Genomic DNA, 12356 nt, shown 5'->3' with positions numbered 1-12356 from the left:
TCCCTCCTTCTGTTTGAGCGTCTCCTGCTCTTCCCCTGTTCAATCCATTTCTCCCCTCCCCCTCTCTCTCTGTCCATCTTCTTCTCTCCTTTCTCCGCCATTCTCTTCTCTCCCTGTCAAAGTCATTCTCTTCCTCTCTCCTTTCGCTGTCTATCTCCTCCTCTTCCTTTTCTCTGTGAATTTCCTCCTCCACCACTCTTTCCCTCGCACCTCCTCTCACTATCTGTTTCGATCTCCTCCTTTTTCCTCACTGTACATCCACATCCTCCTTTCCCCTTGTCTGTCCGTGTTATCTCTCCCACAAGTGTAGGAGGCTTGTGATTCTCATCTCACAATATGTTTTTCCCAGATCGTAATGAAGATGTGTACCAAATATGTTAAACACACAGGATGAGATTTTTGCAGTGTCTTTGACAGTGTATGGACATGACAACTATGTTTCACATTTATTTAAAATACAAAGTCCGCCAGAAATATGTATACACTCTTTGTCAGGCTCTATCGAGATATCGATACTGTCGTTCGATTTGAGTTACGAGTATGCTGTAGCAGGATCTTTGGATGAACAGGTATTAGTACTTTTGTCTTGCAATTGAGAAAACAAGATGGCCGGAGCACTCTTGACATTCTAGCAACGAAAATGTACAGTGAAGTGATTTCTCAGGTTTGATGATGCCGTTGAAGTGCAACGTCAGTGCAGGCGGGAGTTGGAAAAGAGAACCGCCAACCCGCCTAACAATTAAATGCATTATTGACAAGTTTGAATTACATGGAAAACGATTTGTAATATTCATAAAGGAAGATCAGAAAAACAGCGTACAGCTACAAGTCCTGCATCGTCGGCACTCGTGTTGGAAATTATTTTGTAAATTCTACTCAGAAGTCTGCTACGCAATGTGCACGTGAAGTGAGGGTTAGCAGTACAAGTGTAAGAAGAATCCTGAAAGCAGCAAAGTTGAAAGTTTACGTTCCACGATTACTGAACGCGATTTATGATGAAGATCCTGATCGCCGAATGCAATTTTGCCAATGGTATCAGCAAATGGTAACGGATGACCAACAATTTGTGATGAAGGTAGTGTGCAGTGAGGAGACGCAATTTAAACTTAATGGAACTAAGAATCTGCATAACAGTGTGTGCTGGACACCGGAAAATCCGCATTTTTATGTGGATGAAGCGCTCAATCTACCAGGGGTCCATTTGTGGTGTGGACTATCAACCAGGGGCTTAGTAGAACTCTCTTTTTTTATGTTACTGTTACTCGAGAAATGCACCTGGAAATTTTACTCACATAAATTTTGTCAGGTATATGTGCTCTTTGTGGAGCTGATGAAGAGGTCTTCTACCAACAGGACGGGGCGCCACCACACTAACACCTAGGCACACAAGTTTTCCTGGATGATAATTTTCCGTGGCATTGGATTAGACGAAGAGGGCCCATTGAGTTCCCTACCGGCCGTTGTGGCAGAGCTGTTCCAGGCGCTTCAGTTTGGAACCGCGCGACCGCTACGGCCGCAGGTTCGAATCCTGCCTCGGGCATGGATGTGTGTGATGTTAGGTTAGTTAGGTTTAACTTGTTCTAAGTTATAGGGGACTGATGACCTCAGATGTTATCATTTATTTGAGTTCCCTACACGGTCGCCAGGTCTAACACCTATGGACTTTTACTTGTGGGGAACTGTGAAAGATAACATCTGTCGACGTAAGCCACACACACGCTGGAGGAACTTCGCCAGGACATTACAGCGACATGTTCAGCGATCTCCACTGTAACACTGACCGATGTAGTGTCGGCGACCGCTCGTCGTTGTGTTATGTGTATAGCCGCCAACGGTAATATTTTGAACAATTAAAGTAACAATGTGCGAAACTGTAGGTTGTAAAACATGTGTGATAACTATTAAATGTAAAATAACACATAAGTAATACTTTTCGTTCCTTAAAGTGTGTATAAATTTTTCTTGCGGACTCTGTATTATATATGACGTACATATAAATAATTTTCTAAGTGCGCTCTACGGGATTTGTGGATACGACTGTGACAAGTGTTGCGAATTCAGTTGATAGTAAAGAACCAATAGACTAATAAGTCATGCATGATGTGTCAGTATTTCACGCTTCTTAGTCTTTGATATCATGCCTCCTCAATTATATGTGGTACAACGATGATAGACTCTGTGGTATTGTGAATACAGCGTGGAAAGAGGTGTCTCGTACACAGTAGTACAGAAGTAATAAATTAAAACTTGATGCTGTGCGAACAGCGAAAATGTAGAAACGGCAAACTAATTTCTTTTCTTCATTTCCTGGAGTTGACAATGAGAGAAATTTGCAAGACACTGAGTGGTCTCATGCTCAGATCATATGCTGAAAGCATGGAGTACGGTTATCAGCGTGTTATGGGTTACACTGCAGGTTTCTGTGTGTGTCAAAATGTGTCCCAGGGGGTATATGAGAGAGGAGCGACGAGGAGAGAGACAGTCGAAGAGGGAAAGGAAGAGATGGACATCGAGACATGGTAGAGGAGACGGACAAGGTGAGGGGAAAAAGAGATGGAAGTGAGAGAAGAGAGACAGGAGATATTGTGAGGAAAAGATGAACGGAGAGAAAGGGGGAAGAGTACTTGAACATAGTGTGGGAGGAGGAAGTGAACGGAGCAAGACCGGGTTAGTAGATGGCCAGAGAGAGGTGGAAAGAGGAGATGGGCAGAGAGAAGTGGTAGAAGTAGACAGACAGAGGGAAGGGATATTTGGGAAGTGTGCATGAGGGAGATGGTGACGAAGTGGTCAATTGGAGAGGGAGAGAGTGTGAAGTAGCACATGGGGGAGAGGAGACAGAAAACGTGTGTATTTCTCCTTTCTAATAGTAAATTGGGAGAAATAAATACCCGGGCGCCCCCATGTACTCAGCCAATAAATATATAAGAAACGGCTACTGGCTCTCAAAACTAAACTAACATCTCACTAAAATCATAATTCGCACAGGTCAAACATGTTGTTCTTTAATAGTTAATTTTAAGAGAGCAATGAAAGTAGATAAACGGGTGAACATAGAACGAAAAAGTTATAATAGATTTACTTGGCGCAGAGTGACCAGAAACTGTGACGAGTTAGTATAACTCCATTCTTGTGATAACAAAATTGTGTAGTTCAATCTTTAAATGGCATTTGGAGTGGACAAGTGTGGGTGTATGTAAGGGAAACAATAAAATTAGCGGACAATAACCTACGATGGGTATAACAGGTTCACAGTCATGAGAATATTACCGAAGGAAGCGATATGAAAAAGCAGAGAGTCTGATAACCTAAAGCCGGCCGCGGTGGTCTCGCGGTTCTAGACGCGCAGTCCGGAACCGTGCGACTGCTACGGTCGCAGGTTCGAATCCTGCCTCGGGCATGGATGTGTGTGATGTCGTTAGGTTAGTTAGGTTTAAGTAGTTCTAAGTTCTAGGGGACTAATGACCACAGCAGTTGAGTCCCATAGTGCTCAGAGCCATTTGAACCATTTTGATAACCTAAAAATATCATGGACTTATGGTATTGCGTAGGTGACGGTTTTATATTTAGTTCTTACCGCAGCAGAAGTCACATACACTGATCAGACAGAACATTATGACCACAGACCTATTGTACATATAAATACTTCCAGCCAATAGCGGCGTCACACGGCAAGGAATGACTGCTAGTCTGACACACGCCTGTGAATGTACTGTCAGTGACAATGTTGTTCGTTTGTAGAATAGGGAAGGCGCGCGATCTATCTCCGTTGGGCTGAGGTCAGACTGTGATGGCCCAGGGGCTCGGCATGACCGTGCTGCGAACTGCACGACTTGCCGAGTTTTTGAGAAGTGCCTTGGTGAATGACTTCAAGATGCAGCGAAACCAAAGGTAAAACCGTGTCCTCACGTTGTGGGGTTGGGCGGTAACACATCATTGCAGACGTCAGACTGCAAAACCAGGAGAGGTGGCGAACTGTGACGAAACTCAGATCAGACTTTAAGGCTGCGCAGAGTACAAGTGTATCTCAGTACACAGAGCACCGAACACTCCTAGCGAGTGGCCTGCACAACCGTCGACGCACGCGTGTGCCAATGTCAGCACCTGACGTCGGCGACTACGACTCAAATGGACACGTGACCATCGACACAGGAGTCGGCACATTGGCAGAGCGTTTCACGGTCTGATGAATTCCAATACCTTCTTCATAATGCCGATGGGAGTGCGCCAATCCATCGTCTTCCAGGTTAACAGCGCCTTGACACCTGATGGAGACAAGATGGCGGCGGCTCCATTAGGCTCTGGAGAACATTCACGCGAGCATCCGCGGGTCCAGTTTAGCTTGTGGAAGGCACCGTCACTGCTGGGAGTACACTGTTTGCAGACCAAGTGCATCCCATTATGACTAATACGTTTCCTGACAGCTGTGGGATTTTCAGCAAGATAATGTCACGAGACCAGGAGTGTGGTGGAGTGGTTTGACGAACACCCCAACCCGTCAGATCTGTACCCTACCGAACACACGTGGGATGTGAGCGAACGTGGCATCAGAGCTTATCCCTCACCTTCCCGGAATTTACGGGAATCGGATGATCTGTGTGTGCAGATGTGGTGCCAACTCCCTCCAGCGACCTATCAAGGTGTCACTGCTTCCTTGCCACGACGTGACAGCGCTGTTATCCGTGCCAAAGGTAGACATACCGGCTATTAGGTAGGTCGTCATATGTTCTCTCTGACCAGTGTACGTGTAAAGCCCGTATGAAGCAAAGTTCATGGACAGCTTAAGCCAAATATATTCAAAACAAAATCCGGTTAAAACGTATGTTTATGATAACACTGCTGTAGAAATTAATATTGAAAGCGAACATACATTATATGATTTTCAGTTATTAATAATACACCCACTATTTGATTTATACGGATTTATTTAATTGTTAGTATTTGTCCTGTAATAAGACAAATATTTCGACTATATAATATTACGCTCCTCATTTAAATATATGTTCATTAGCTATGAAAATATAGTCACTTCATAAAGACGTAAAATTATCGTAAGGTGAGATCTGAAACTCTTTATGGGAAGTGATCGTGGGTGGATGAGGGCAAAGCGATTTGGACAGTGAACCACCAACGATAAAGGAGAGCGTCTCCTTTAGTGTTCAGATGAACATAATAAGATACAACAATCATAACCTTTGAAGTGCATAAAATAAAAAACTGCACCTGGAAAGTCAATGTGATAATGACAGCCATCTCATCGATTTTATATTAACGTTGAGAGCGTAAAGATATCAAATAAAATCTAACAACAGTTCTCCAGAATTAGACGTAGACACCGAAAATGAATGTATGTTTGTAAGGTCTAATTTAAGATTTAATATAAACCAGGAAACTAAAACAAATAGTTGGAATATTGAAAAAAACTGGGAAGTTAAAAGAACAGATTTTACTACTAGAGTAAGCATTGTTACTAATTTCAGTAATGCTTCAACATCGCTGTGCCGTTTTTGATACGTCTTGGAGTTGCTCACCATGTTCAGATCCATTATTCCAGCATCAAGGTCTTTCTTCCACTCTTTTCTACTTGTGTAGCCGTAACACATAGTCAGTTTTCAGGACGTCCAAGACGAATGGAAGCTGCAGTTAACTCCGAGATAATATCTGGAGTATCATATTAACAAGTGAGGTATATTTCCTTAACCGAGCAGAGTTAGACACGAGAGACGTAAGAAGTTTAACTCTAAGCATAATTTCCAATCATAATTTTCATGGTCCTTCGGTGGCATATTCGGTCAGCCGTAGACAACAGAGACAGCCTGCTACAAGAAATCCATCTAAAAAATGTGTGTGCTGCTTCGATTTCCGAAAAATGATCCAAACTAGACCGGCATATCACCTGTAGAAGGTACTTTGTTATTAGGTCAGGAAGACTCGACTCTAAAGGGGGTGCCGCTGTCCTGCTGCGGCAGGAATTACTTTCTTGGATATACACATTAGTTCCCCTACCGCAGATGTACACATATCGGTAGCACGAATTAAATTACGTTCCGTATTATTCACCCCGTTAGCCGGTTTTTAATACCCGAGAACTGAGATACGTGAAGTAAGAGTGGAAAGTAGTGTTGCTACAACTTGAGCAACCGCTGGTACTCTGCGGGAATTTCAGCGATCACACCTGTGTTTAGGAAAATTCGTGTACAAGAGACCCAGGACAGAGCTAGCCTACTGTAATGGAAGACAGTCACCACACAGTCCTCAACGACGGCTCTACTGTCCTGGAGTCTCTCGCCACAATAGTGGCTCACGTAATTCTTGCCACCAAAAGTGAATATTTGTACTAAGTCGATATTACATATTGTATCAAAAATCAGGATAAGGTAACTTTTCCTGTTATTTGGACGCTGGAAGCGACAACAAGAGACGTGGAATTCTTTCCTAAAAGTCATTGGAACATAAATAACAAAAACTGGCACTCTTTCAAGAAGTAATAATACAGTTGCTAAAGTAAGTTTACCAGAGACCGGCTCAGTGTAAGTATCTTACTACACATTCTTAAGAGTATTAAATGCGAAAGATTTCTAGTATCAGAAGCGACATTTAACTTACATGTTAAGAACTCCGTGGTACGGTGGAATACGGAATACTCACCAGTGACTGCCGAACGTCGTCCAGAACGAAAGAAGGGTGAAATCTTCTCATCTGTGGAAGATTACCCGTGAAACTGGGATGTAAATGCTCGAACTAACATGCTTTAAAAATTGTGAAAACCTCTTAACTGGATAAATTCCCCCTCCCCCCCTTTCCCCAGCAGTCATCGCATATGATTATTTGCTAAGACCCCCGTCTCAGATGAAAGAGATAAATTATATACGGAAGTCCTCTACGAGTTCAGTCCTCGGAATGTATTATACTCACTGTCTTGTGCTCTCTCTCGTGACGAATCGTCCCTTCACGACTTTTCTACGAACCTTATCGACATCTGAATTAGAGTCTGCTACCTCCCTGAACAGTTCAAATAATGGTTCCAGTTTCCTAATCTAAATCGATGCCTGGAAGTCCAACTTCCTACATGTCTATCCCGCTGTCGGCCTGTCGGCGTTTACTGAAAGAGCTCTTGAAAGACTTATTTTGTTTTATGTTCAGATCTTTCCAAAATGCAGTACCAAGTGAGTAAGAATAAAAAAATTACTCATACAAACTCAAGAGGACTCCCTAAACGCTCAGATCAGCGCTCTACTCTGTTTTTAATATACACACGAGATATGAAGAACATCATTACACCAGAGGTTAAATCCCTCCAGTATGCAAATGATTAATCGCTTTTCTGCTACACTTAAAGACCAAATCTCTACGCCTAATGTCAGGCAGAACCATTTACACCTTCAATGACTGTACGACTGCCAACGACCCAACAGTTTGACTAAGAAATTGTCTACTGTTGTCATCAGCCCACTATGTAACCACGAAAAGAAGCAGCATTAACGCAATGAGACCTGCAGATGGAACTTGGCGGTGTGACCACTGTAAGTCTGTCTTCGTCCGCTGCATCATCGATTAGAATGATCGTTGTACCATACCGTTGCGAAAGGTGCACTTCATCAGTCTGACTTAGTAGAATTCGGGTGCAGGATTGTGGGCCTTGGAGAAATGCGATCAACTTACAAGAATGAGTTACTGGGAGAAGTTGTTGATGCTCTGCTACATGTCGTTGTCAGTACTTCGAGAGATATTTTAATAATCAAGTAGGGCAGCAGCCCAATACAGATTAATCATGGTCCTGCAACAAATGAGGGTGTCTTCCACACACAAGGTCTGCATTGGAAATGAGGAGTGTTTGCCCTCTGCTAGCGAAAGTACACTCCTGGAAATTGAAATAAGAACACCGTGAATTCATAGTCCCAGGGAGCAGAAACTTTATTGACACATTCCTGGGGTCAGATACATCACATGATCACACTGACAGAACCACAGGCACATAGACACAGGCAACAGAGCATGCACAATGTCGGCACTAGTACAGTGTATATCTACCTTTCGCAGCAATGCAGGCTGCTATTCTCCCATGGAGACGATCGTAGAGATGCTGGATGTAGTCCTGTGGAACGGCTTGCCATGCCATTTCCACCTGGCGCCTCAGTTGGACCAGCGTTCGTGCTGGACGTGCAGACCGCGTGAGACGACACTTCATCCAGTCCCAAACATGCTCAATGGGGGACAGATCCGGAGATCTTGCTGGCAAGGGTAGTTGACTTACACCTTCTAGAGCACGTTGGGTGGCACGGGATACATGCGGACGTGCATTGTCCTGTTGGAACAGCAAGTTCCCTTGCCGGACTAGGAATGGTAGAACGATGGGTTCGATGACGGTTTGGATGTACCGAGCACTATTCAGTGTCCCCTCGACGATCACCAGAGGTGTACGGCCAGTGTAGGAGATCGCTCCCCACACCATGATGCCGGGTGTTGGCCCTGTGTGCCTCGGTCGTATGCAGTCCTGATTGTGGCGCTCATCTGCACGGCGCCAAACACGCATACGACCATCATTGGCACCAAGGCAGAAGCGACTCTCATCGCTGAAGACGACACGTCTCCATTCGTCCCTCCATTCACTCCTGTCGCGATACCACTGGAGGCGGGCTGCACGATGTTGGGGCGTGAGCGGATGACGGCCTAACGGTGTGCGGGACCGTAGCCCAGCTTCATGGGGACGGTTGCGAATGGTCCTCGCCGATACCCCAGGAGCAACAGTGTCCCTAATTTGCTGGGAAGTGGCGGTGCGGTCCCCTACGGCACTGCGTAGGATCCTACGGTCTTGGTGTGCATCCGTGCGTCGCTGCGGTCCGGTTCCAGGTCGACGGGCACGTGCACCTTCCGCCGACCACTGGCGACAACATCGATGTACTGTGGAGACCTCACGCCCCACGTGTTGAGCAATTCGGCGGTACGTCCACCCGGCCTCCCGCATGCCCACTATACGCCCTCGCTCAAAGTCCGTCAACTGCACATACGGTTCACGTCCACGCTGTCGCGGCATGCTACCAGTGTTAAAGACTGCGATGGAGCTCCGTATGCCACGGCAAACTGGCTGACACTGACGGCGGCGGTGCACAAATGCTGCGCAGCTAGCGCCATTCGACGGCCAACACCGCGGTTCCTGGTGTGTCCGCTGTGCCGTGCGTGTGATCATTGCTTGTACAGCCCTCTCGCAGTGTCCGGAGCAAGTGTGGTGGGTCTGACAGACCGGTGTCAATGTGTTCTTTTTTCCATTTCCAGGAGTGTATTAGGCTCAGTGCACAGTACCTAGAGTTAGGTTCAAACAGATACATCCATAGACCAACTTAGAAATCAATTCCGGTATCAGATGTAAAATCTCGGTAGTCACTATTTACAGTACGATGAAACATTGCTTTGGCACAATGAGTTCCAGTTTCATTGCCTACTTTAAACTATACTGACGCACTTTGTTCACTTTTATATTGATTGTTTTAATTTCAAGAGACTTCAGCAGAAAGATGCGTATTACGTCTCCCGCAGCTGAAGTATCCTAAGAACTTGGCCTGCCGCCACCTTGTTCATATTTTACTGTAGAAGCGGCAGCGATTAGAGAGGCTCTGACATTAGGTATTTATGTAAGGGTACAGAACCTGCTGTAGTCTAGGAATCAAAAAGCGTGTTTCATTCTATTCAGACTAGAGAGTAACAGTAAGGTGAATATTCAGGTATTTGAAATTTTACGATAAGCATTGAGAAATAAACGAAAAGGCATGAGAATTTCATTCCAATGGGCCCCAGATCAAGTATGGCTGGCCTAGGAGACTTAGTCGCAAAGCTGGCGAAGAATACCAATTTTTTTGGATGTGCGACGAACGTCGTCCTACCATCCTCAGATTTCCAGCTGTGGGCGACACTGCGATCCAGCCAGTAATTAGAAGGTTCTTCTGTCTTCGAGACTTTCAGCCTAACAGGAAGCTGAAAACTATCTTGGTACTTATTCATATGAACCATAAGTTCATCCTAATCAATTACATTTGGTAGATGTTAGGGATATCCGTTTCTGCGAGTGTCAGAACACACAAGAAAGAAGGAGACGCAAGTAACCATCTGTTTACCTACAAGTACTTGGAAACACATCAAAACTCTTTAGTGTAAAACACTGTGAAATTGAAGATTCCCATTCCAACAAGTGCTCATGTTTTGATATATTATAGGGATCCTCCAATATCTCCCCCACTCCTTCTGATGCGTTTACGCTACATACTAATTTTATTTTCTTATAGCTCAGAAAAGTGAGTAAATACGCTGTCCTCGATTGTGGCTTGTACTTCACACAACGTGCTTTCTGTCCACCACGTACTTTCGTTTCTGCAAGCTCCCAATAGGTTGACTGAAGAAACATGTTTATCGCAGCGTTAGCATGGTTTTAAGAAATAGAGGTAATTTCTGTACTTTTGGACTGGATTGACTACAGAAAACGCTTCAAAATGTTAATATACCCTGGTCTATAGAGAAAGAGATCATTTATTTCCTCAAAATAACACAACGATGCTGTTCATAGGTGTAGCGCTATGTCTGCATTCGGCACATTCGCAGCAGAGAATACTAGACGTAGAAGAGAGCGAAGAAGAGGAAGAGGAATATGATAACAAAGATTACGCATTTCCAATGAGGTAACACACCAGAACACCAAAGCCTATGCCACCGGAACATTATGGATGTTTCATATAGTACATCTACCTGAGATGTCGAATAAAACTTGTAAAAGTTGATTCTGATTCCGTTGCCTGGTTTTAAGGATACCTGTCTCAAGTCAGGCATAGCGATTTGGCCTTTAAGTGTAGAAAAAGGCATAAATCATCTGCATACTGGAGAGTTTTAACCTCTAGTGTAATGATGTTCTTCATATCACATTTGTGTAATGTACTAAATGCATAATACGTTTTCGTTTCAGAGAAAGAGAAAGAAGGAACTATTTTTTTCAGTTCCATAATAAATAGAGTCAACGACCTTGCCGCAGTGAAGACCCGGCTCCCGTCAGATCACCGAAGTCAAGCGCTGTCGGTCTGGGCTAGCACTTGGATGGGCGACCATGCGGTCTGCCGTGCGCTGTTGGCAAGCGGGGTGCACTCAGCCCTTGTGAGGCAAACTGAAGAGCTACTTGTTTGAGAAGTAGCGGATCCGGTCTTGTAAACTGACACACGGCTGGGAGAACAGTGTGCTGACTCTATGCCCCTCCAATATCCGCGTCCAGTAATGTCTGTGGGCTTAGGATGACACGACGGCCGGTCGGTACCGTTGGGCCTTCATAGCCTGTTCGGATGGAGAGAGAGAGAGAGAGGGAGAGGGATATAGAGAGATAGCAAATAGAAGAAACAGTATAAAGGACCATATACATAGGGCCTTGCAAAAGTAAGTGACACATGTCGGCCCATGCTTGTGCAACAAGTGTGACACGTTGTCAGTAGACAGTACATGCTCTGGCTATCTTGCAGACACAGTTCTCCAGTGATACAGATAACAAGTGAGAGTGAAATCACGCGACAGCTGGACACGTACTCCAAGTTTGAATTACGCGGGACAGTACGATCATTGTGGGCATAACGTCTGACACACAGGTTAGCCGTGAATTCTGACACTGTATGGAGTACATTCAATATCGCTTTCAGCGACAGTGAAATTCTGCCAACAGTTTGACCAAAGCCGGACAGATGAGTTTCATGCTGATCGCCAATGGAGGTCATCGACTTGTACGTCTACGGTAGACGGCAATGTGAAGGAGCTGATTCACAACAGTCACAAATTTTCGGACGATGAACACATTTACACAGCTGTTCTACAATGGCTCCGTGGCCAGGAACGGGTTTCTATAGTCTAGAAAATGAGCGACTGCTAAAACATTTCGAGTCTTGCTTACAGAGATTTGATGACTGTGTTGCAAAACGTTGTCACGTATCTGTTGTTTGAAGTTTAATGCAACAATCAATATAATTTACTTGGCGTGACATAACAACGTGCAACGTACTTTCTGAAGGCGCTGGAGTGAACAATTTTCTGATAGCATTTTATGACATAATAATTAAACTTTTTCCGGTACTTACGTAATGTTTATATATTTCAGCTGTCAAATTACAAATAAAATATCTAAAGATAAACCGTGAAAATATGTCATCATTAGAATGTAAAACGAGTTTGATGAATGATGTAGCATATATGAGTCTACTTGCCCTAATACTTTTATGTTTCATAAGAATTTTTAAAAAATTGTTATTTCAGTCTTATTCGGTCCCAGAACATTTAATTGACAACCAATACAAAAATTTCGTTCGCAAAACCCAAGCTGAGAACCGAGGAGAATAAATAAA

This window comes from Schistocerca gregaria, chromosome 6, assembly GCF_023897955.1.
Source record: "Schistocerca gregaria isolate iqSchGreg1 chromosome 6, iqSchGreg1.2, whole genome shotgun sequence".
In the NCBI taxonomy this organism is placed as follows: domain Eukaryota; kingdom Metazoa; phylum Arthropoda; class Insecta; order Orthoptera; family Acrididae; genus Schistocerca; species Schistocerca gregaria.
Note: the sequence above shows the minus strand (reverse complement) of the source record.